Source organism: Poecile atricapillus, chromosome 26 (assembly GCF_030490865.1).
Source record: "Poecile atricapillus isolate bPoeAtr1 chromosome 26, bPoeAtr1.hap1, whole genome shotgun sequence".
In the NCBI taxonomy this organism is placed as follows: domain Eukaryota; kingdom Metazoa; phylum Chordata; class Aves; order Passeriformes; family Paridae; genus Poecile; species Poecile atricapillus.
In genome coordinates this window covers 2,938,893-2,963,283 of record NC_081274.1, presented here as the reverse complement: position 1 = coordinate 2,963,283, position 24,391 = coordinate 2,938,893, and the positions used below count along the sequence as shown (strand labels likewise).

Genomic DNA, 24,391 nt, shown 5'->3' with positions numbered 1-24,391 from the left:
CTCCCACGGGGGATGGAGCTGGAGCAGCGCACGAAGCTCTTCCCGCACTCAGGGCACTCGCAGGGCTTCTCTTACTGGTGCCTCCGTTGGTGTTGGGTCAAGGCTGAGCTCTGTGAGAAGCTCTTCCCACACTGGGGACACTCGTAGGGCCTCTCCCCACTGTGGATGCGCCGGTGGACGGTGAGGGTGGAGTTGTGCTTGAAGCCCTTCCCGCAGTCGGGGCAGCGGAAGGGCCTCTCCTCTGTGTGAATCCGCTCATGTAGGAGGACATGGGAGCTGGTCTGAAACCTCTTCCCACACTTGGGACACTCGTAGGGCCTCTCCCCAGTGTGGATGCGCTGGTGTGCACTCAGGGCGGCGCTCCACCCAAAGCTCTTCCCACATTCCAAGCAGGTGTAGGGCCGTTCCCCCGTGTGGATCACCTGGTGTCTCATCAGGTCAGAGGTATCTCTGAAGCTCTTCCCACATTTCCCACACTCATAGGGCCGTTCCCCAGTGTGGATCATCTGGTGACTCCTCAGGTTGGAGCTCCAGCTGAAGCTCTTCCCACATTCCCCACACTCGTAGGGCTTTTCCCCAGTGTGGGTCACCTGGTGCTGGATCAGCTGGGAACTCCACCTGAAGCCCTTCCCACATTCCAAGCACTTGTGGGGCTTCTCCCCCAGCTCTGAGCTCTGGCTGGATCTCTGGCCGTGTTCCTGGCACTGGGGGGATCTTTCCTCCTCGCAGCTCCCTGGACTGGGTTTGCAGCCCTTCCTCGTGCGGGATCTCCAGGGCTTTTCCTCCTCCTCTTCCATTTGGATACAGTTTGGGAATGAAAATTGCTGGTTAGGAGGAAAAATAGAGAGGAGAGATCCTTGGGCTGGGGTTCCTCCTTGCCCAAGTTCATCTCAGGAAGTCATTGGGCATCTTGTGTCTGTAAGAATCTCTAAAACACCAACATTCACCCCAAACATCCTCCAAACATTAAAACACTGATCAAAAACTAATCAAACACCAAATTTAGGTAAAACCGCCTCCAGAATACAAAGATTCAGCTCCTGCAAAAAAAAAGCACCAACATTTAGCCCAATAAAGCTCAGAAACACCAAGATTGAGGCCCATGAAAATCGTGGATCCCCCTCCCCAGTCATCTTCTGACTGCGGGCAGGTCAATGCTCCTGGGACTGCACATACAGGGAGGGAGGAACCTTGTGCTACTTCCTCTTCCTGCTCCTCTTCCTCTTCCCGTGGCCCTACTCTTCCTCACACTCCTCTTTCTCCTACTATTTCTCCTCCTCCTGCACAATCCCACCTTCTCCTTCCACGTGCATCCTTTGACCATTTTGTTCCTCAGCCCTGCTTCTCCTTCCCTTCTCCTCCTGCCCCCAGGCCCAGCACCCACTGCCGCCTCCCTCTTCCCCCCCAGTCCCACAGCATCCCACCGCAGGGGCATGGATGGAGCTGGGCCAGCTCGGCCTGGGGCAGCGCTGGGCTCTCGGCCGCTTCCGCCCGCACTCGCTCCCCACTGCAGCCGCTCCTGCCACCACAGCGCGGGGGGGCCCGGCCTTGGCGCTCCCCCCTCCCACCTCCCCAAATTCCCCTCAAGGGGGGCGCCAAGGCCCGGGGGGCACAGGTGGGATCCAGGTAGGACCAATGTGGGGAGAAAATGGAATGCCAGAGGGGCATCCTGGACAAAGGGATGATGACCCCAAAATATCTCTCAAGGGTCTCTTGGGAGCCTGTGGAGGTAGTTTGCACATTCTCCCAGAGGGAATTAAGGACATGGACATCCAGGGGGTGTGGGGACTGGGGAACCAGCCAGTTCAGAAATCTTGGCTCTCCGCTGGAGAGCTTCTCCCTAGGCAAGACACTTCTATGTCATGCAGAGAAAAAGTGTCACTCCCAGAGGCCTTTGAGTTGAACATGTTAATTTGTTACACCCCATTGGTTTCCCTCCCTATCAATCCACCCCGATACATGTATCCAAGTTTCCCCCACCCCTCTCCTCCTCTATAAATACCCTGGTTTTTCCCCAGTTCAGGCAGCTGCTGTCACTGGCTCCCTTCACTGAGGGCCCTGCTATAAAAAAGGCTATTTCTCAGTGGAATGCCATACACCTCTCTAGTCTCTCTCTCCGCGTTGCCTGCACGCTGCCGCTGAGCTGAGATCACTCGCCGGGCAGAGGACGTGCCTGTTCCCCTGGGCAGTCCTGTTCAGGACGGCTTCTTCAGGGTAGTCGCAGAACCCGTCATCGACACCGCCGCGGCAAGGGGGGACAAGAAGGGAAGTCCAGAAGGGATTTAGACAACAGGGGATGGATGGTGTTGGTGTGCTGGGAAGGGATTGACTGAAGGGGAGTGTGCAGGAATGTGCTTAAGGCAAGAAGCAGCAGGAGCAATCCATGGGGTAAGAAAAGGGATGATAGAAAAGAGGGGGTAGAGAAAAATACTGAGCATTGGAAATGTTTTTCAGAAGGGTCTCATCCTCCAAATTTGCCAGCTCTGATGGGTTGGCATTTAAGAAAAAAAGTCGGAAACATCCACGAATACGATGGCTCTGAGAGAGGCTGCTGGGAGTTTCTTCTCTGCCTGAGACCTGGCCAATAGCTGGCCAGTTCTGAGAATTGACAGTATTTTTGACCACTGAAAAGTGAGATTACCTTTGTGAATACCACCTTTTAACCCTAAAGCCAGGAGCTTTTGGGTCTTTTGTTTTTCTGGCTTTAAAACATAACAGAGCTCTGGTGCAGCCGGGCCCCCCCCTCCCCGCTTTCCCCACAGCCTGTACGGCCTCGGGGTGGGGGCGTGGGGCCAGAGCCCAGCAGCTCCCAGGAAGGGGATGGAGACTGGCAGGAGCCCTTTCCCAGAGTGGCTGAGCCCCTCGGGAAGCCCGCCGAGCCCTGAACAGCAGCACTGCCGGGCCAGGCCGGTCCCTGGCTCAGCTGAAATTTCTGCTGCCGCTGGATTTCACCAGAAACTGCCGAGTACGGGCAGGGGAAGCCATCGGCCTGCAGCGTGCTGAGATGCTGGCCACCCTCCCCCAGCACAGCCACTGAAAAATCACCCATCAAAAACAGCCCCAGCCTCTGCCCGTGAGCATCCACAAGACTTGGGCCAGATTTAAACCACTTCACTACCCAGATGAGACCTGCAGGTTTAATCCTTTTCCAGAGAGAGGAAAGGGAGAGTGATCATCATGTAAAGAGACAACATAAACCATCCAAGTCAGTGAAGGAAGGAATCAAGCCTCAGATGGAAGGAGAATGAGGACATGCTTTAATAAGCTAAAATACTCTTTTGGTAAGGCCATGGAGATGAACAATGTTTCTGAATAACTCCTTTAATTCATGAAAAGAGTATAAGGTGGAATGAACTATTCAAACCATGAACTCTGAGCAAAGGTATCCACTGATGAGCTAAGCAGATGGGAGAGTAGTTGTGATCCCATGAGATGCTGGAACAGAGAATGAAAAGTGAGAGTTGATGGAGATACTTGGGCACCCAGGAAGAAAAAGAGAAAACCTCTGTTCCCAGAGATGATCACAGGGAGAAATGAAGAGAACCTTTGCCTTTGAATAACTCATCCTTAAAATAATACTCCTTGAGTTCATGGCCCATGAACGCACCTCTGAGTGGTGTGAAATGGGAAGAGGGAATGATGGCAGAGTTTTTTCCGGGCAGCTGCCAATCAAGAGAAAGGAAAAGCCACAAGAAACTGTTTTTCTTGTGGAAAACTCTCCATGGAATGACAAGAGAGAACTCTCTCTACAAAGACTGATGAAATGACCATTGTATAGCTGGGACTGCTTTAACCACCAGATTTTGTCTCTATGCTGTCAGTCGGGCAAGGAAAAAGGTGAAATGGGAAGAAAAGGTGTCTGGAAGTTTTATTCTGGTTTCTTATTTTTGTAGTTCGAGTAATAAAATTTCTTTATTCCTTTTAAGTTTTAATCCTGTTTTGCCCTTCTCCAAATCCACAACTCACAACAAGAAATGAATAAGTATTCTAGTGATTTTTAGCTACTGCTAAAACCACCAAACCAGCTGATCCAGATCCTCTGTACCTCCAGATTCCAGGACAGGAAAACAAGGAGGTGAGGATTTCAGGGGGTTTCTCTGAGCTGGGAGCGGCAGGAGCGGGCGCAGAGCTGCGGCACCGGGAGCACGGGCTGGGGGCCTGTGGGGAGCTGTGGGGCCGGGCCGGGGCTGTGGGGCAGCCGGGGCTCAGCGCCGGGCGCTGCCTGACCCCAGCACCCCCCGGGCAGGGCCGGCAGTGGCCCCCGGCCCCCAGGAGGCTGCGGGACGCCCCGGCCGCTGCCCGGCCCCGTGGAGCTGCCGGCCCTGCCCGCCGGGGGGGCCGCCTTTGGACACTGCGGCAGGACAGGGACCGGCTCTGCGATACGGGCTGGGGAGGGGAGCCTCAGCACAGCCAGCACCAGGAAGGAACAGCTCAGAAATGGGGATTAGACCTGCAAGGATCCAGATGAACTTTTAAGGATCACAAGCACCTGGCACCGGCATTGCCCTCCTGGCCAGGGGACAGCCCACCCAAACAGCCCCTGGCAAGGAATCAGCCTTCCAGCTGCAGGGCACAAGGACACTGCAAGCACAGACAGGAGCACCCTCAGCACCAGCAAGTCCAGCCCTTGATGGACACGGATTCTTAGCGCTCTCACAGCTCCCATTCCACCAGGGACCCACCACACTGCAGCCCTTGGGAACATTCAGGGTGGCTCTGCATGAGAGGAGGCCTTTCCTGATGGACACAGGGGCCTCTCCATCCACTTGGAATCTTACACCTAATGGTGCTAGGAAATATTTTAGTTATTAAGGCACTAAGTGGGAAAGATGAGTGAGTGTGTTTTATTCAGCCACTATTAGCAGATGATGGGGATGGGTTTGAAATGCAGGAATTTTTATTTGCTCACAATTCTGATTGTAATTTACTGGGAAGGGATTTGATGGCTAAATTGGGAATGCAAATTAATGTTGCAAAAGGTGATACAGAGGCTGGTTCTGTTGTACCTCTGTGTCAAATGTCTGGCAGAGCCTAGGCTCAAGTGAACCCACAAGTGTGGGCAGACCCAGGGAAATTGGCAAAATTAGATATGGAGCCTCTCCAAATTTCCCTGAAGCAGCCAGGACAAGAGGTGTCAAAAAGCAATCCCCTGTTCCAAGGGAGGGAAGGAAGGGCTCACAGCCTGTCTGGGAGTCCTGCTCAAGGCACGGCTTGGGGAGCCAGGGATGGCTCCCTAGAATGCTCCTATCCTGCCAAACAAGAAATCCAATGGAATCCACAGAATGCTGCAGGACCCAAGAAGAAGAAATGAGATGATGAAACTGAGGCACCCCACACTCTCAGATCCTTCCACCATCCTGAACCAGGTGCTCTCCTCACACTGCTGCCATTCAGAACTTGATGCAAAAGATGCTTTCTGGGGATCTGCCCACTTCCAGAGGATGCAAACACAATTCTGCCTTGGGCTGGCAACAAGAGGTAGAAGGGAAAATGCTCAAGACATGGACGGTCCTTCTGCAGGGATGCACGGAAGCACCGGCCTGACTGGGGCAAGCCTTGCAGGAAATATCAAAGGAATTGACCTCACCCCCAGGGACTGGCTTAATGCAGGATGTGGATGACTTGATCCAGTCAGGAGGACAAGGAGAAGAGGTAGAGGAAGCCTCTGTGAAATGGCTTCATTTTCAGGCTAAAAAAGCAGCTTAGAGTATCTGAAAAAAAAGTGCACATGGTAGAGAAAATGGTTAAATATTTGAGACCTATTTTGACTGAAGCTCTGGCTTGTATTGACCCTAAGAGGGTCCAGGGAATCTCAGAAATAATGTTACCCAGGACTAAAATGGAGCTGGTAAAATTCTTACAATTAACAGGGAATTGCAGGAGCTGGATTGAGGATTCTCTTTTGCAGACAACACATTTTGCCACTTCTTTAGCCCCAGGTAGCCTCAATGGTATGGAGTGGACATAAGAAAGAGAACAAAACTTAACAAAATGAAAAAGTAAAATGATTGATGCCCCAGCTATGGCTCTTCCAGACTCAGAAATCTGAATTGCAAGGGAATATTAAACAGGCCACCCCTGAGCCTGCACTGAAGGCAACGCAGCAGCAGCCAGGGCTCCCCAGCGGGGGAAGCCCCTGGGCCTGCCCACAGATCCTCTGCTCAAATCCTCGGCCTGGCCACCCTCCTTTGCCATCTCCAGCCACTGCGGGACAATCCTTGCTCTCACTCTTGCAGCTTCAGCCCTTTCTGTGCCTGCCCTCGCCACAGCTGCTGGGGAAGGCACTGGGACAATTCCACTCTGCCTCTCAATTACACTCACACTCTGCCCTGCCTGGGATTCGATTCTGGCAAAATAGACCAACTTTAAAATGGCTTCAAATCTTATTTCACTAAATGGACTTGGTTTGCCTTTGCCTTGGGGAAAGGAATTTTAATGTTTCTTTTCCACCACTCAGCAGAGATGAAATTAACATCTCAACAGACTGGGAATAGCCCAAAAGATTCTCACCATGGCAAGATAACGACCATCAACAAAACATCAACACCCAGCAGCAAACATCAACCAACATCTCCCCCAGACACTGCCCCAGGCACAGCTGGAGACACCTGGTCTGGAAAAGGCTGAGCAGGAAATCCAGGAGTGCCCACCTAATTCACATCACAGGCACAGAAATCCGGCTGCAACAGGAAACCAAATCCTAACAACTCCACACCTTCAAACCAATGAACATTAAACCAATGGATTTCTATGGGGTCAGACTGTATAAATTTAGAAAAATCTAGTCAAACTCACGTGTCATGGAATGATTTTCTCTGCACACCCAGTCTAAGTGTGCATGAAATTATTCCTGTTGCACATTCTGGCCAGAATCAAGTAACACCTTATTTCTCTAAAGACATTGTTGAGGACTTTTGCTTTTCACAGTTTCAGTGAAAAGATTACACCGTTAGAATAAATTTTCATAATAATTTTACTACTATATTGTCGGTTCTGTTTGGGCCAGTGGTGTGAGAATCAGTTTTTAGTCCTAGGAGAAGGTAAAGAAAACACATGACTGCTTTCTCATTCTTGTTTTATATTTGTACGTGACTCTTAGTGATGACAAAATGATGGTGTGAATTTTTCAATGTTCACGTTTAAGCTGCACTTTGAAAACTAGAAGAGCTTTAAAGTTGGCGCTTTAACACATAAACAGATAATAAAATATTGTTTAAAAAAAAAAATAGATCAGTGGGGGCCACCTGTGAGTCACAGGATGTCTGCCCAGGAAGAGAAGCTTTGTTCCAGGCAGCCAGGAGAGGAGCTTTAGAAATGCAAATTAACACTGATGCCCCAAAGCCTGCACAATGGCCCAGGGGCTTCCTGCCTGCAGGAGGAATTGGGCTGATTCCCTCTGCCCCTCAGCCCAAGCTCTGCCTGCTTGCACAGATGGAATTTGCACAGCTAAAGGCAGAGCCCATTGTGAGGATATCTGACTCTGCAACACAAATTGGTTAAGCTGCAAAGGAAAACAGAAAATGGAAAATGTTGTGAAAACTTCACTAAAACAAGTTGGGGGGAATCATCCCTGTCCCCACTCCAACATGTGCTGTCTCTGTCTATGTTATATAGGGTGTATCAGACCACTGGGGTTTATTTGCTACCACAAGTTCAGGGAAATCAGTTGGGAATTCCAAGAATGTGATGATTTAATGAGACAAAAGGTGACAATTGCTGCAGCCCTGGCTGGAGTGAAACAGAAATTAAAAATTAGGAAATAAACACAAAGAAATGCTTGACTAAAAGGGGGGTTTGACAAAAACCATACCCTGACACGCTGATCCACAAGAACAAGAAAAGAGTCAGACTGCAAGATAAGATAAGGAGCTGGAATACACAAACAAGATGCAAAGACAAAGGCACCACAAGATAAAGGAGATTCTATAGACCCTAAGCCGGAAAGAACAGATTTAAAGTTCCAAAAGGTGGCCAGAGGAATGAAAGGGGCATGGAGTTATTTGTAATATGAAGTGAGGACAGAGTTAAAAAATGAATATGTTATAGGCATATCTTGTAAACCTAGTCTGTAAAAGATAAAAAGAGAAAACCAAATCAAAAAGGTGTGCATGCTTTTCAGGGGAGATATCCCCCATGCATCTCAGTGCTGAATAAATTCATACATACTCTTATAACTACTCTGCGAGTTATAGAGCTCTTTTTATTTTGCATATCAGGAGGGAGCACCCAAAAAATGGGGAAAAGACGAACGATCACCAGAACAAATCCTGCAACACCATGGACCAGACCCTGGGAACCCTGATGAATTCATATCAGGTACCAAAGAATCAGTTTATCATTTCAACAGAATAATTAGATAACAGGATGTCATTGAAATAATAACCAACCACACAGCTCCAGCTCCTGACCTTCCTCCCAACCAATCCACCCACATGAGGAACACAACATTTCACCATGGGATGGGATCACATTATCTTTTAGCAGAAAATCGAGGCAGAGTTTGTGGAAAAGTTAAGTAACTCAAACTACTCTTGGCAGATAGATGGCAATGGAAAAGTAGTAAAACAGATAACAAAGGAAACAGCAAAGCAGCTCATGTACTTGTCCAAACATGGAAAGGATGGGAATGGGACACAGTTTTGTGCTTCCCTCACAGACCATGGGTTAAACAAATGCTGTTTCTCCTCTCATGTGCTACAGCAACTCTCATCTTTTTACCATGCACCACACCTTGCTGAGTGCAGCTCATTCAGCAGCTGAGCAAGGGGATGCAGGTGGCAGCCAGGCCTCCTGAGCCACAAACGGCTACAAAAGGACAGAGAATGAGGGCACTGAGAGCAATCCCAAAACCAAAGAACACCCAGGAAGAAAAAACACAGGCAATGAGTGAATCTGCTTGGAGATGGGGCCAGGGACTTGCACATAAGGAAACAATGGGAGAAATCATCAGTTACAGAAAATGTTACTAATTGACAAGGACTGCTGCTCAGACCAAGTCCCAACACATTCCTGAACTTCCAGAAGAACAAACACTTCACAGAGCCAGGAATATCGGGTGTTATACAAAAAGGACATGCAGCAGGCGGATCGGGAAGGCGGAACCTTCCAAGCACCTCCGCCAGTGTTGGGCAAAGGGACAGGGACATGCGGCCGGGAAAATCAGGACAAAAACGAGGCCGCGTCCTCCAACAACCGGAGAGAGCGCACGGCAAATGGCCCATGGCCTCTCCCTTTGGGCAGCAATAAAGTCACTCGCACACCACTCCTCTGGCTCCTTGGGCCACACAAACCTCTGGCGCCGGGAATTTTCCCGCCCAGCCCCGGGCACAGCGCAGCCACCTCCGGCCTCCCGACACGAAGCGGGACGAGCCAGCGCTGCTCCGCCACCGCCTCCTGCCGAGGCCCCAGCGGCAAGGAGACCGCGGGCAGCCGCTCCCGCAGCGCCCTCAGCCCAGGGCCAACACGGGCCGGCCACGGCACAAGCCACCCGCCACAGCCCCCTGCCGCCCCCTCCCGGGCCCGCAGCGAGCCCCGAGCCCCCGCAGAACCGAGCGCGGCTCCCACCTGCGATGGCCGGGGCCGCCTCCGAGCTCCGCCGCCGCCTCACCGGGCTCCGGCCGCTGCTGCCGCCGCTGCCGGGCCCGCACAGACGCTCCGGCAATGGCGGCTCTCCTGCCCCACGGCCGCCCTGGGGGCGCCAGCGGGGCCGGGCTTGTCCCCGCTCTGCCCAATCAGCGCGCGCCAGAGCCACGAGTGACGGCAGAAGCAGCCAATCGCAGCCAGCGGCGGGGTCTGCACACGGCACAGCCCCGCCCCGCGCTCTCAGGGCCCGCCCCGGGCTGCGTGAGGGGAAAGGCGGGGATGAGGAACAGCCCTGGAACGGGCCCGGCCCGAGCCGCCATGGAGCTCCCAACACAAACAAAGTTCTCCGCAGCTCCCGGGCCGCCTTGCCCAGCCCTGGCTGCTGGGTGGCTCCGGCTCAGCGGGAAGCCCTGGAGCCTCACTTCTGCTACGTCTAATTAGGAGCATCAGTGCATCACTTTGATTTCCCCCAAAATGGGAAAACCGCCCCAAACCGCTGTGGACGAGTGGGGGAGGGGAGAGATTTCTGGCAGAAACTCCAAAAACTCAGAGCACGATCATGAGAAGGAAAGGAAGACTTCTAAAACCAGCTTCTCCTCATGCCTACCTCCTTCCAGCTGTCACGAAATTAATCCACAAACATCAGAGGTTTATGTCCAAAAAGGAGACAGAGGAGTCCTTTTACTTTAGTCAAATAGAGGAAAAGGCCATGGGGCATTCCCCTGGGGTCTCTCAAATTCTTGGTGGACGAAGCCTCCTTTTTATCCCAATTTCCCGGCTCCATCTCCCTCTCTTTCCCCATTGCCTGAGGTACTTGAGAGATACAGATTTCCCAGAATGCCTGATAACTAAGATTCCCCTACAGTGTATAACCCTGCGTCTTCATTTTTAATTCTTATGGAATTTATGGTGTTTCCCCATTGCCTCCTTCATCTTTCAATATCCAAACTCATTTACCAGCAAATCTACAGTTTCTTTGTAAAGGCAAATATCTTTTTCCATTCATCAATCAGTGGAATCCATCCCATTTGTAATAAATTATGGTTGTATTAAAAATTCGGAGTATATAAGAAAGATATGTTTTGTAGAAACAAAACAAAATATAAAGCATGGAAAAGCCTCTCCCCCCCAAGTGGGATGAGGCTTTCTGCCGAGGGGTTGCTGATTACCAGCAACGCCCAAGATAACTAACCAAAACCGGCCCATCAACCCAAACAAACACACAGGACACGGACCATCAGGAAAACAATGACACTAGCTCGGGAAATTATCTACCTCCGGATCCAAGCAACGCCCTGCGGATTCCAGTGGGTAGAGAAACTGATCAATCGAAAAAGACAAGTTCCAAAAGAAAAGCTTCGCCAGACTCAAACATCTCTGTGTCGAAAAAGCAATCAGGGAAAACAAAGGAGGAAACCCGGCCAAGATATTCATCGGCACCAACCCGGATTCCACCACCCTGTCATGAAAAACTTAACTTTGCAACACACAGAATCTCCTTTGCATGAGAGGAGACTCTGGCCGGACACAAAAATAATGTCATCATTTTAGGTCAGGAAATCCATTCACTGGACAATCAAGGACACTTGGTGAATGGAACTTGCCTGGAATTTTGGCCTGAGGACTTAAAAATCCTATAAAACCCCAATCCTGAGGATGCTCAGACGTGGATTTGGGAAACCTATACCTCCGGTGTAGACCCCTGTCCACCCAGCGCTGCGCTGTTCTTTTTATTGTGGGTTTTTATCGCTGTTTCTACTTATTATTGTTTATTAATAAATTTTTCTTTGATTTTATCCCAAAATTGCCTTTGCATTTATAACAGATTGGTGCCGTGACTCGGATCGGAAAACTGTGGGAGAACCTCGCTGTCCAGGAGGGTACCCCCGCTGATTTCAGCGGCCTGGGAAGCCGAGAACCTCCGCAGTTCACTCCGACATCCGAACCAAATTTAGGCTGAGGTAAAAACCACAATAAAAGAGGATACGGATCCAAGAAGAGCTCGGGAAAAAGCCATGGCTTGGTAGCTCATAAAAAGTCAGTCGTGCACGAAGACATCCTCGCAAGAAAATTGCTGTAAGTACTGCGAGGTTGAGCTGGTGATTGGGCAAGCGTGTGTGAGACGTGATCTGATCACGGAGCGAGAGCGGACTCCAAAGCCGCGGTTCCATCCTCCCGCGAGGGAATTGGCCGGCCACGGAGGAAGCGAATCGGTGTGAGAGGGCTCTCTCTACGCGTTTGTAAAGCCTGGGGCCAAAGGGGTGCTCTGGGGGACCGATCACAAAGGGCTGGAAGAGGAAGAGGACGTCCAGTAGAGCTCGGGAATGAGTAAACTCTTCTAGCAATCAGGGCCCAAGGAGAGGTCCGGAGGAGAGATCAAAGCGCTAAGAAAGACCCCGGTACAGCAAACCGCGAAGGTGAGTATTAGCAGACTTTTGTCTCTCAAAACACAAACACAACGCAGAGAAACAGGTAAGACTCCCTTTTTCACCATGGGACAGAGGAAGAGTAAAATACAAAAGCCAGTAGATAAGAAAAATCCTTCCATAGAAACGAAGGAATTGTTAGACATCCCACCAGAAAGTCCTTTTAGGTTGGTTGTTAAAATATTGAGAAAATTGCCCTGAGAGAAAAAGAAGTCCAAGGCAAAAATGATCTACTATTGTGCCGAGGTTTGGGGTGGGCAGGAACTGAGACCCCATCTCATTTGGCCAATATTAGGAATGTTTGAAAGGCGGACGTGTAATGAATTGCTCTCTTATGTAGAGAGCAAGGTTTCCTCAGACTCTGAGGAGAAGGAATACGCCAAACTCCGGCTAAAGGCCAGAGTAGGGCTATTTCCGATGAAACTAAAAAGCGAAACAAAAACAGAAACCTGGGAGCCCCTTGATCATTTACCCCCTCCGTACCATGGGCCGGCAGGACCTCCCGTGGTGGATCAAGTGGTGCCATCAGCTCCCACGAGCTCGCCGGCACAGCCAGGTGAAGCACACACATCGCGAACAGGGGAGCCGGCGCCAGCAGTGGTTCCGGTGGCCCCCCCCCCTCTGGCTCCTCCTGTGGGGACCGCAGCCGCCGCCGCTTCTCCAGAATCCATGGTGGTGCAAGGTCGGGGATCTCCTTATCCCCCAGTGCCCGTCCCGCTGCCACAGCCAGGTCCCTCAAATTTGACAGGGGGAATCTTTCATAATAACCTGGTGGCAACGGACTTTACATCAGTAATAAAGGACCAGACTCTCAAAAACCCCTATTCCCCCCCCGCAAGCAGGACTCGGTTTAAGTCTAGACAGATGAGTGAGGAATGGGAAGAGAATGAGAGTAGGCACAGAATGTTCCCTCTCAGGGAAGTGCCTACTGCTCCAGGAGTGATTGGATTTGTAAATGTACCCCTAAATTCAGGGGATGTGCGGGCATTTAAGAAAGAGATGGGAAGATTGTTGAATGATCCGTTTGGAGTGGCAGAAAGGTTGGATGAATTTTTAGGCAGTAGCATTTATACCTATGAAGATCTCATGGCTATCTTGAGATCTCTGTTTAGTCAAGAGGAAAGAGAAATGATTAAACAAGCTGGTATCAGGGAGTGGGAGCGGCGAAACCCTCAGGGAACGCCAGGCACTCAAAAGTGGCCGAGCGTAAGCCCGAGTTGGAGCGCCCAAACAGAGGATGGTAGAAGGAGCATGAATGATTTAAGGAATATAATTGTGCAAGGAATAAGGGAAGCGGTTCCCCGGGGCCAAAATATTAGTAAGGTGTTTGGGGAATGTCAGGGGAAAGAGGAATCCCCCACCGAGTGGTTGGAAAGATTGCGGCGAAGTCTGCAGATCTATTCTGGGACGGACCCTAGTTCTCCGGTAGGAGAAGTGTTACTTAAAACACAGTTCGTGGCGAAATCATGGGAGGATATTAGAAAGAAATTGGAAAAGATTGAAGGGTGGCAGGAGAAAGGTCTCCAAGAGCTTCTGAGGGAAGCTCAAAAGATTTACATGAGGAGAGAGGATGAGAAACAGAAACTCCAGGCCAAAATACTAGTGGCCGCAGTAAAGGAGGCTCAGAAAACAAGAACAGGCACAGGGCAAATTTAAAACAGCGCCGAAAAAGCCGCAGGAGTCTCAAAAGGACGGCTCCGCCCCGCGGAAGGATTCCCCAGAATGTTTTTACTGTAAGAAAGTAAGACACATTCAGTGGAACTGCCGTCAGAAATTAAAAGATAAACAAGTATTTCAAGAAGATTAGAGAAGTCTTGGGCTCTTTCAGATGGGGACGATAACAGCTAAAGAGCCCTTGATAAAATTAAAAGTAGGTCCCCATCGTGAGGAAATAGAATTTTTGGTCGACACGGGAGCTGAGAGAAGCACCCTGCAAAAATTACCACGGGGATGCGTGGTAAGTAAGGAAAAGGTAGTGGTAATCGGTGCGAAGGGAGATCCCTTCAAAGTTTCTGTAATTAAAAATGTGGAAATAGAGTCTGAAAATAAAATATGCCTAGGAAATTTGTTATTAGTAGAAGAAGCCGATTACAATTTGTTAGGAAGAGATATGATTGTCTCATTGGGTATAAACATTGTCGTAAAGAATTCTGAATTAGTAATAAAGATATTCCATTTGACTCCAAAAGATGAAAGGGAAATCGATCCCAAAGTATGGCATTCAAAAGGGGAGGTGGGGAAATTAGATATTACCCCCATCAAAATTGAAATAGAAAACCCAGAGGACCCGATAAGGGTAAAACAATATCCCATCCCGATAGAAGGGAAAAGGGGTCTGAAACTAGTAATTGATGACCTCCTTAGAGGAGGTACCCTCGAACCCTGCATGTCTCAACATAACACCCCCATCCTGGCAGTGAAGAAAGCGGATGGGAGCTTCCGACTGGTGCAGGATCTCAGGGCAGTAAATGCTAGAACCCGAACCAGGTTTCCGGTAGTGGCAAATCCTTATACTTTACTTAACAGACTCTCACCCGAGGATGTATGGTACAGTGTAATTGATTTAAAAGACGCATTTTGGACTTGTCCTTTGGATGAAGGGAGTAGGAACTTCTTTGCCTTTCAATGGGAGGATCCGGACACAAACAGAAATCAACAGTTAAGGTGGACGGTCCTCCCCCAGGGGTTTGTGGAATCACCCAATTTATTTGGACAGGCATTGGAACAATTACTTACTGAATTCATTCCAGAGGAAGGGACAGAGCTCTTACAGTATGTAGATGATTTATTAATTGCTGGAACCATGGAGGAAAAGGTCAGAAAAAGTACAATTTCATTATTGAATTTTCTGGGGAAAAAGGGGTTGAAAGTATCAAAATCCAAACTGCAGTTCACGGAGCCCGAGGTAAAATATCTGGGACATTGGATTTCTCAGGGGAAAAAGATGCTAGATCCTGACAGAGTGGCCGGGATTCTGGTGCTCCCAGCCCCAAAAACGAAAAGACAAATCAGGCAATTTTTAGGGCTCCTGGGATATTGCAGACAGTGGATTGAAGGATACAGTGAAAAAGTAAAATTTTTGTATGAAAGATTAAACACAGATAGAGTAAAATGGACCACACAGGATGAAAGCAAGTTTCAGGAATTGAAAACTGCACTCATAACTGCGCCTGTTCTAACCTTGCCAGACACTAGCAAAGAATTCCAGCTATTTGTCGTTGTAAGTGGACAAACAGCCCAAGGAGTTCTGACCCAGGAGTGGGCAGAAAAGAAAAAGCCCATAGGATTTTTATCAAAAATCCTAGATCCAGTCAGTCGAGGGTGGCCCACTTGCTTGCAAGCAATTGTTGCAGTAGCTCTGTTAGTTGGGGAAGCAAAAAGATAACTTTTGGAGCCTCTTTAACAGTCTACACCCCACACGATGTAAGAAATATCTTACAACAAAAAGCCGAGAAATGGCTAACTGATTCGAGGCTTCTGAAATATGAAGCCATGCTAATTAGTTCGCCAGGCCTCGAGTTGAGGACAACTACTGCCCAAAACCCGGCGCAGTTTTTGTTTGGGGAACCAACAAGTGAGCTGTTGCATAATTGCATTGAAGCAGTGGAATTGCAAACTAAGGTAAGACCAGACCTGGAAGATCAAGAGTTAGAGGGGGGAGAAAAATGGTTTATTGATGGTTCATCAAAAATGGTAGAAGGAAAAAGAAAGTCAGGTTATGCCATCATAAATGGTAAGACCGAACAAATCATAGAATCAGGTCCTTTGCAAGCATGTTGGTCGGCTCAAGCCTGTGAACTGTTTGCACTCTTAAGAGCCCTCAAAGGCCTGAAGGGAAAAAGGGGAACTATTTTCACAGATTCAAAGTATGCATTTGGGGTAGTGCATACTTTTGGAAAAATATGGGAAGAAAGAGGTTTAATAAACACCAAGGGAAAAAGATTAATACATGGAGAAATAATTAAACAAATCTTAGAAGCTATCAGGGAGCCCCAGGAGATATCAGTAGTCCATGTAAAAGGACACCAAACTGGGTGGCGGTTTCACACCAGGGGAAACAATCTAGCGGACAAAGAGGCGAAACGAGCTGCGTTACTGACGGTAAGTATTCCCGAGATCAGTCCCAAAGAAACCCCAGAAGTGTCCGTGTTTCCTTCAGAGAAGGAGCAAGAAGATTTCCAGAAGGTAGGTGGATATTTTAAAGAAAATAAATGGTGGTTGCCAGACGGGAGGGAGCTGGTTCCAAAAAGTATAGCGAGAGGAATACTCAGGAAATTGCATGAACAAACCCACTGGGGAACCCGGGCACTGGCTGAACAATTTTTAAAATTTTTCGGATGTAAAGGAATCTTTGAACTTGCCAAGCAAGAGGTACAGGGGTGCGTGATATGCCAGAAAGTAAATCGTGCCAATTCAAAACAAACAAATTGGGGTGGCCGGCCACTTTCGTATAGGCCATTCGAGAAAATCCAGGTAGATTTCACGGAACTACCAAAGATTGGGAGAAATAGATATTTATTAGTGATAGTGGATAAACTGACACATTGGGTCGAGGCATTTCCCAGAGCAAAGGCTACGGCCCAAACCGTGTCTAAAATTCTACTAGAGGAAATAATTCCTAGATATGGGATAATAGACCATATCGATTCTGATCAAGGGACTCACTTCACTTCCAAAATCATCAAACAACTGTCAGAAGCATTGGGAATCAGATGGCAATATCACACCCCCTGGCACCCTCAAAGCTCGGGACAGGTGGAAAGGATGAATCAAACCTTAAAATCGCAATTATCCAAATTAATAATCGAAACAAAAATGACTTGGGTCCGATGTCTTCCTTTAGCTTTGTTAAACATCCGGACCATGCCTCATTCTGAAACCGGTTTATCCCCTTTTGAAATGCTATATGGAATGCCATATAGGCATGGGATGCCGGTGGCACACCCTCAAATAGAGGATGTGCAATTACAACCTTATCTCATTTCTATAAATAAAAATCTACAGGAACTCCGGAAAAAGGGATTGATTCCTCAGAGCCCAACATTGGGATTTCCAGTTCACAAAATCCAGCCGGGCGACAAAGTATTGATTAAAGTGTGGAGGGAACTTCCCCTCAGTCCGCATTGGGAAGGTCCCTTCCTCGTTCTCCTGACCACGGACACTGCTGTGAGAACGGCCGAGAAAGGGTGGACACACTTTTCTCGGGCCAAGAAGGTTCCGGATTGCCAAGCCCCCGAGTGGAAGATCACCACCCCGCCAGGAGATTTGAAAATCAAGCTCCGAAGGCACAACAAATGAACAATAGCGAGAAGATAAGTTGTAATATCCGCGATTGTTATTGTTTCCCGTTTATACATTTTAAGTGCGCTTATTGTAAGCAGATTTGGGTAACTCATTGCATAAGGGGTTATAAACCAAGGGGGTTGTGCACTAGGTGCTACGAAAAAGAGCTAGACCAGACCAATCGATTCCTGATACTTGCGACTCGAGCGGGCCTTTTGGAACTTGACTCTCCGGAGTGGTTCCTGTTTTACCAAAAAGGATTAAGGGGTCAGCTTGATTGCAAAGTAGACCCCTTGGAAATTGAGTGCCGGAGGACCGTAAAAGTACCTTGTAGATTTGAACCAGTTAAAGCCTCTCGGTGTGCAACCTTCAAGCGGAGGTTTGCCATCAGGACATCAAGGGCCCCTGAAGACAGTCCTTGCTGCCGGGAAGATGGTTATCCCCGCCGTATACTTTTGTACGGGCGGAGGGAATGGCAGAGGGATGCAATTGTGGGGAATCCTGATGTCCCTGAGCCTAGTCATGTACTCGATCAAGAAAATAGAGGCCGAGGCCCCCCTAGGGGAGGCTCCCCAGGGGAAGTGTGAGCAGTGTCAGACTGCCACAGAAAACGAGCTCTTGACCGAGTGCCCTTCAGAACTACAGGCAGGTATTTGTTGGTTAAACGGCACTCAGTTTGAATTGTGTAAATCAAAAAGGAAAATCTGGTGCTCAAACTCGAGAGTAAGTATCGAGGAAAAACCTATTCGGAACTTGGAAGAAATAGGGGCTGCTGAGACCCACTTCCGAAACAAAAGAGAAATAAAGGGAATTCCCCCAATCGAGGTCTGTGGACAGTGTAATAAGACTGTCTGGATTGGGGGAAAGAAGCATTCGACGTTTTTGGCATACCACCGAGTTAACCCTACCTGCTACAATGAAGCAAGCTTAAAACCGTGCATGATGGGGGGAAAGCTGTACTGGGAAGGGAAAAATGTAAAACACGAGACAAGGCTGACATTCAATAATGAACCCATAATTTTGGAACTATTGAAGTCAGATGATGAGAACTCGTGTCTTCAATTCGACCCAGTGTTTTGCTTTTCAAAGGATGAAAAGGGATTGGATCCAGAGAGTAAAATAAAGCAAATAGCTATAGATTTAAAACGGAAAGAAATGGAAAATAAAAAGAAAAGGCTGGAGCAAGAGAGGTTAAACTCTCTCAGCGAACAATATGAATTATTAGAGAAACAATACGATAATTGGAAATTACCCAGCCCTAACCAAAACTTGTTTGTTGACTTAATGCAGGAAATAGCCACTGAATTAGGTATATCCAACTGCTGGATATGCGGTGGTTTAAAATCAGCAGAGAGGTGGCCATGGAAAGGAGAGGGATTGACCCCGGAACAAATATTAAAAGGGACAGAATTAAAATTCTCAAAAACTACCCGGAGGCCAGAGGGATGGGTCATAGATGACCGAATAATTGGAACGTTTTGCATTAGCCGGGAGGGAAAAGAGTTTACCGATTTGGTAGGATACACTCCGTGTGTGAATACACTCACAGTAAACTCAGAAAAGAAAACAAAAATCTGGCACCCGGAATCGCCCGAAGGATATTTGATCTCCTATCGGGAAAACAATTGCAAATGGGTAGAAACTATTGGATTGTGTTGGAACAAGAAACCGGGGGCCAATCCCTTCCATGTTTTCATAGGCCTGAGGGATTATTGGGAGGATCCGGCAAAAACTAATAAAAACTGGGAAGCTCCCGATGGAATTTACTGGATATGCGGGAAAAAGGCATACAGTGAATTACCTCGGAAGTGGAAAGGGTCATGCACACTGGGACTAATTCGGCCGTTTTTCTTCACCCTACCAAAAGATGAGAGTAAATCCCTAGGGGCTCCCCTCTTTGAAACATTAGCTCGACAAAAGAGGGACCTAAAAAAGATATTACCGATAGCAGGAGGGAGCCAGAAATGGAACGAGGAAGAATGGCCGGCCGAGAGAATCATACAATACTATGGTCCGGCCACCTGGGCGAATGATGGCAGTTGGGGTTATAGAACCCCCATTTATCTTCTGAATCGGCTCATTCGACTGCAAGCGGTAATGGAGGTAGTTTCCAATCACACCTCAGAAGCCCTGGAACTCCTAGCAAGGCAACATTCTCAAATGAGGGCCTTTGTTTACCAGAACAGACTAGCCCTCGATTACTTGCTAGCTGAGGAGGGAGGGGTGTGCGGGAGATTCAATGAATCGGAGTGTTGCATGGAAATAGATGATTATGGCGAAACTATAAAGGGACTAGCTGCGGAAATCAAGAAAGTGGCACATGTGCCCGTTCAAAAATGGAATTCTATTCTACAAGCCTCTTGGTGGGACCAAATTTTCGGTCAAGGAGCTTGGTGGAAAAAGCTAGTGTTCTTTATAGGATGTTCAATAGCCGGAATCATCTTTTTACCTTGTTTAATTCCTTGCCTGATTAGGCTAATACAATCTGTAGTGCAAGGAATGCAAATTGCCGCCCTCCCAATAGATCCAGAAAAATCACAAGATAAAAGTGCCCTTCTTTCTAAATTACTGGTTTTAGAAGAAGAGAAAGAGAGTAATAAGGCATTAAGGGCCTTAGAAAAATTTGAAAACGAACATATGCTGACCACCAAAATTGACAATTAGAGAAAAAATGATGATGGAAAAAGAATAAGAAAAGGATACTTTTCTTTAAAAAGAGTGTAAAATAACGAATTTTTAAATGTGATAAATTATTAGGTGGGGGACTGTAATAAATTATGGTTGTATTAAAAATTCGGAGTATATAAGAAAGATATGTTTTGTAGAAACAAAACAAAATATAAAGCATGGAAAAGCCTCTCCCCCCCAAGTGGGATGAGGCTTTCTGCCGAGGGGTTGCTGATTACCAGCAACGCCCAAGATAACTAACCAAAACCGGCCCATCAACCCAAACAAACACACAGGACACGGACCATCAGGAAAACAATGACACTAGCTCGGGAAATTATCTACCTCCGGATCCAAGCAACGCCCTGCGGATTCCAGTGGGTAGAGAAACTGATCAATCGAAAAAGACAAGTTCCAAAAGAAAAGCTTCGCCAGACTCAAACATCTCTGTGTCGAAAAAGCAATCAGGGAAAACAAAGGAGGAAACCCGGCCAAGATATTCATCGGCACCAACCCGGATTCCACCACCCTGTCATGAAAAACTTAACTTTGCAACACACAGAATCTCCTTTGCATGAGAGGAGACTCTGGCCGGACACAAAAATAATGTCATCATTTTAGGTCAGGAAATCCATTCACTGGACAATCAAGGACACTTGGTGAATGGAACTTGCCTGGAATTTTGGCCTGAGGACTTAAAAATCCTATAAAACCCCAATCCTGAGGATGCTCAGACGTGGATTTGGGAAACCTATACCTCCGGTGTAGACCCCTGTCCACCCAGCGCTGCGCTGTTCTTTTTATTGTGGGTTTTTATCGCTGTTTCTACTTATTATTGTTTATTAATAAATTTTTCTTTGATTTTATCCCAAAATTGCCTTTGCATTTATAACACCATTGTTTCTTTTCTCGATCACTGCTGGTTCCATCTGTCAGCAGAGCCCCAGCTGGTTTGTAAAGAGAAACAAATCCGTCATTCCCGTCCCCGGTGAGCTGCGGGACGCGGGGCCCGATGCTCCCGGCGCGAAGGGGCTGCAGATCCAGAGAGCGATGGACGCACGTGGGGCCTCCTCTGCTGCTCCTCTTGCAGTTCCTGCTCCTCCTCTACCCCTCCTCTTCCTCCCGCTCCTCCTCCTCCTTCCCCTCCTCCTCCATCTCTCGGCTGCTGGTGAGGAGCTCTGGGGTGAGCGGAGCGGGGCCGGGAGGCGGTGGGAAAGGGCTGGGAGAGGGGGATGAGGGGAGCTGGGACAGGGGGAGAGGGGTTCTCAAGGAGGGGCTGCCAGTTAAGCCCAGGAGCCCCAAATGCCCTCCGTGTCCTGGCAGCCCCTGGCGGCGCTGTGGGGGCCGGGCCGTGCCCCAGTGCCGGCTCAGGGGGTGCTCCAGGCTGACGTGCTCCACCTGGCAGCTGGAGCTGAGCCCGCATTGCCGGGGGCGGTTTCCAGCAGCACCAGGAGCTGCTGGCTCCAGTCCCCGCTGGGGAGCACGGCAGTGGCCAGCACGTGGCCCGAGAGCTGCTGCTGGCCCTGGGAGCAGCTCAGCTGGATGTGGGCAGGGGAGAAATCCATCAGGGAGCAGAGCAGGCGGCCGGGGCCGGGCTGGGAGCTCGAGGGCATCAGCGAGATGGACACGCTGGGATGGGCAGGGGGCTTGGGGACCCCGCAATGCGGATCTTCCTCCCCACAAGCCGCAGGGAATCGCTCCATGGATCGAGTGCTGCAGGACAGGGAACCAGGTTTCTTTCATCCCAAGCCCACCTTTCCCTCTCCTCTCTCCACCTTTCTCACCCTTTCCCCAATTCATTGACCCCTCTCAATGCAATTTGGGTTTCCCAGCACCCTCCCCCACGCTTTGGGGGTCCCAGACCCTTCTTTTCCCCCACTCTTTTGCCCCTTCCCAATCATCCCTCCAATCCCCAACTCCCTCCCCCGTGCTTGGATTTGGGGGTCCCAGACCCCTCCTGCTCAGTCTGGTGGTCCCATGCCCCCTTTCACTCAATATGGGGAGATCCTAGCAGATTTTTTTCTGGGAGGAATCCCTGAGTTACGGGATTTTTGGTGTGTAGATTTGAAGGGGGACAGCTCTGTCTGGCATTCGTTTAACCCATGGTCTGCTGGGGAAGCACAAAAATGTTTCCCATTTCCATCCTTTCCTCATTTGGACTGGTTCATGAGCTGCTTTCTTGTTTCCTTTAGTATCTGTTCTCATCTATTTGTCAACAGCAGTCTGAGTCATTTACTTTTCCACAAACTCTGCCTCCTGCTAATAGATAATGTGATCCCATCATATGGTGAAATGTTGTGTTCCTCATCTGAGTGGATTGGCTGGGAGGAAGGTCAGGAGGTGGAGCTGTCTGGTTGAGTGTTATTTCAATGACATCCTGTAATCTGATTATCCCTTTGCCCAACACTGGCGGAGGTGCTTGGAAGGTTCAGCCTTCCCGATCCGCCCGCTGCATGTCCTTTTTGTATAACACCCGATATTCCTGGCTCTGTGAAGTGTTTGTTCTTCTGGAAGTTCAGGAATGTGTTGGGACTTGGTCTCAGCAGTCCTTGTCAATTAGTAACATTTTCTGTAACTGATGATTTCTCCCATTGTTTCCTTATGTGCAAGTCCCTGGCCCCATCTCCAAGCAGATTCACTCATTGCCTGTGTTTTTTCTTCCTGGTTCTTCTTTGGTTTTGGGATTGCTCTCAGTGCCCTCATTCTCTGTCCTTTTGTAGCCATTTGTGGCTCAGGAGGCCTGGCTGCCACCTGCATCCCCTTGCTCAGCTGCTGAATGAGCTGCACTCACCTTGCTAGGTGTGGTGCATGGTAAAAAGATGAGAGTTGCTGTAGCACATGAGAGGAGAAACAGCATTTGTTTAACCCATGGTCTGCCAGGGAAGCACAAAACCGTGTCCCATTCCCATCCTTTCCACGTTTGGACAAGTACATGAGCTGCTTTGCTATTTCCTTTTTTATCTGTTTCTGCACCTTTGCCTTGCTGATCTGTTTTCCATCAGCAGTTTCAATCATTTAACTTTCCCCAAACCTCTCCTTTTTCTGCTAAAAGATTATGTGATCCCATCCCATGGTGAAATGTTGTGTTCCTCATCTGAGTGGATTGGCTGGGGGGAAGGTCAGGAGCTGGAGCTGTGTGGTTGGTTATTATTTCAATGACATCCTGTAATCTAATTATGCCATTGAAATGATAAATGTTTTCTCTGGTACCTGATATGAATTCATCAGGGTTCCCAGGGTCTGGTCCATGGTGTTACAGGATTTGTTCTGGTGGTTGTTCATCTTTTCCCCATTTTTGGGTGCTCCCTTCAGGCAGGGCTGCATCAATTGTCAGCTTTTCTCTCATTAAATCATCACATACTTGGATTCCCAACTGATTTCCCTGAACTTGTGGTAGCAAATAAACCCCAGTGGTCTGATACAGCCTATATAACATAGACAGAGACAGCACATGTTGGAGTGGGGACAGGGATGATTCCCCCCCACTTAATTTAGTGAAGTTTTCACAACATTCCCCATTTTCTGTTTTCCTTTGCAGCTTAACCAATTTGTGTTGCAGAGTCAGATATCCTCACAATGGGCTCTGCCTTTAGCTGTGCAAATTCCATCTGTGCAAGCAGACAGAGCTTGGGCTGAGGGGCAGAGGGAATCATTCCAATTCCTCCCAAGGCAGGAAGCCCCTGGGCCATTGTACAGGCTTTGTCCCAGGAGTGTTAATTTGCATTTCTAAAGCTTCTCTCCTGGCAGCCTGGAAGGAAACTCCTCTTCCAGGGCAGACATCCCGTGACTCACACGTGGCCCCCACAGAATCTGCTATTTATTTTTTTTTTTAACAATATTTTATTAATTGTTTATGTGTAAAAGAGCCAACTTTTCAATAAAACACAAACCTTCAGTCAAAATAGGTCTCAAATATTTAACCATTTTCTCCATGATTTGCACTTTTTTTTCAGATACTCAAAGCTGCTTTTTTGCCTGAAAATGAAGCCATTTCACAGAGGCTTCCTCTACCTCTTCTCCTTGTCCTCCTGACTGGATCAAGTCATCCACATCCTGCATTAAGCCAGTCCCTGGGGGTGAGGTCAATTCCTTTGATATTTCCTGCAAGGCTTGCCCCAGTCAGGCCGGTGCTTCCGTGCATCCCTGCAGAAGGACCGTCCATGTCTTGAGCATTTTCCCTTCTACCTCTTGTTGCCAGCCCAAGGCAGAATTGTGTTTGCATCCTCTGGGAGTGGGCAGATCCCCAGAAAGCATCTTTTGCATCAAGTTGTGAATGGCAGCAGTGTGAGGAGGGCCCCTGGTTGAGGATGGTGTAAGGATCTGAGAGTGTGGGGTGCCTCGGTTTCATCATCTCATTTCTTCTTCTTGGGTCCTGCAGCATTCTGTGGATTCCATTGGATTTCTTGTTTGGCAGGATAGGAGCATTCTAGGGA

The 24,391-nt window shown here is 48.7% G+C and overlaps 3 pseudogenes; 1 reads left to right on the top strand and 2 right to left on the bottom strand.

The window, feature by feature from the left end:
- LOC131588510 (zinc finger protein 850-like) overlaps positions 1 to 801 on the bottom strand; it is an 88,119-nt pseudogene extending 87,318 nt beyond the window's left edge.
- The window catches only part of LOC131588521 (zinc finger protein 850-like), a 497,145-nt pseudogene that overhangs the window by 364,818 nt on the left and 107,936 nt on the right, over positions 1 to 24,391 (top strand).
- LOC131588505 (zinc finger protein 208-like) overlaps positions 1 to 24,391 on the bottom strand; it is a 911,601-nt pseudogene that overhangs the window by 810,540 nt on the left and 76,670 nt on the right.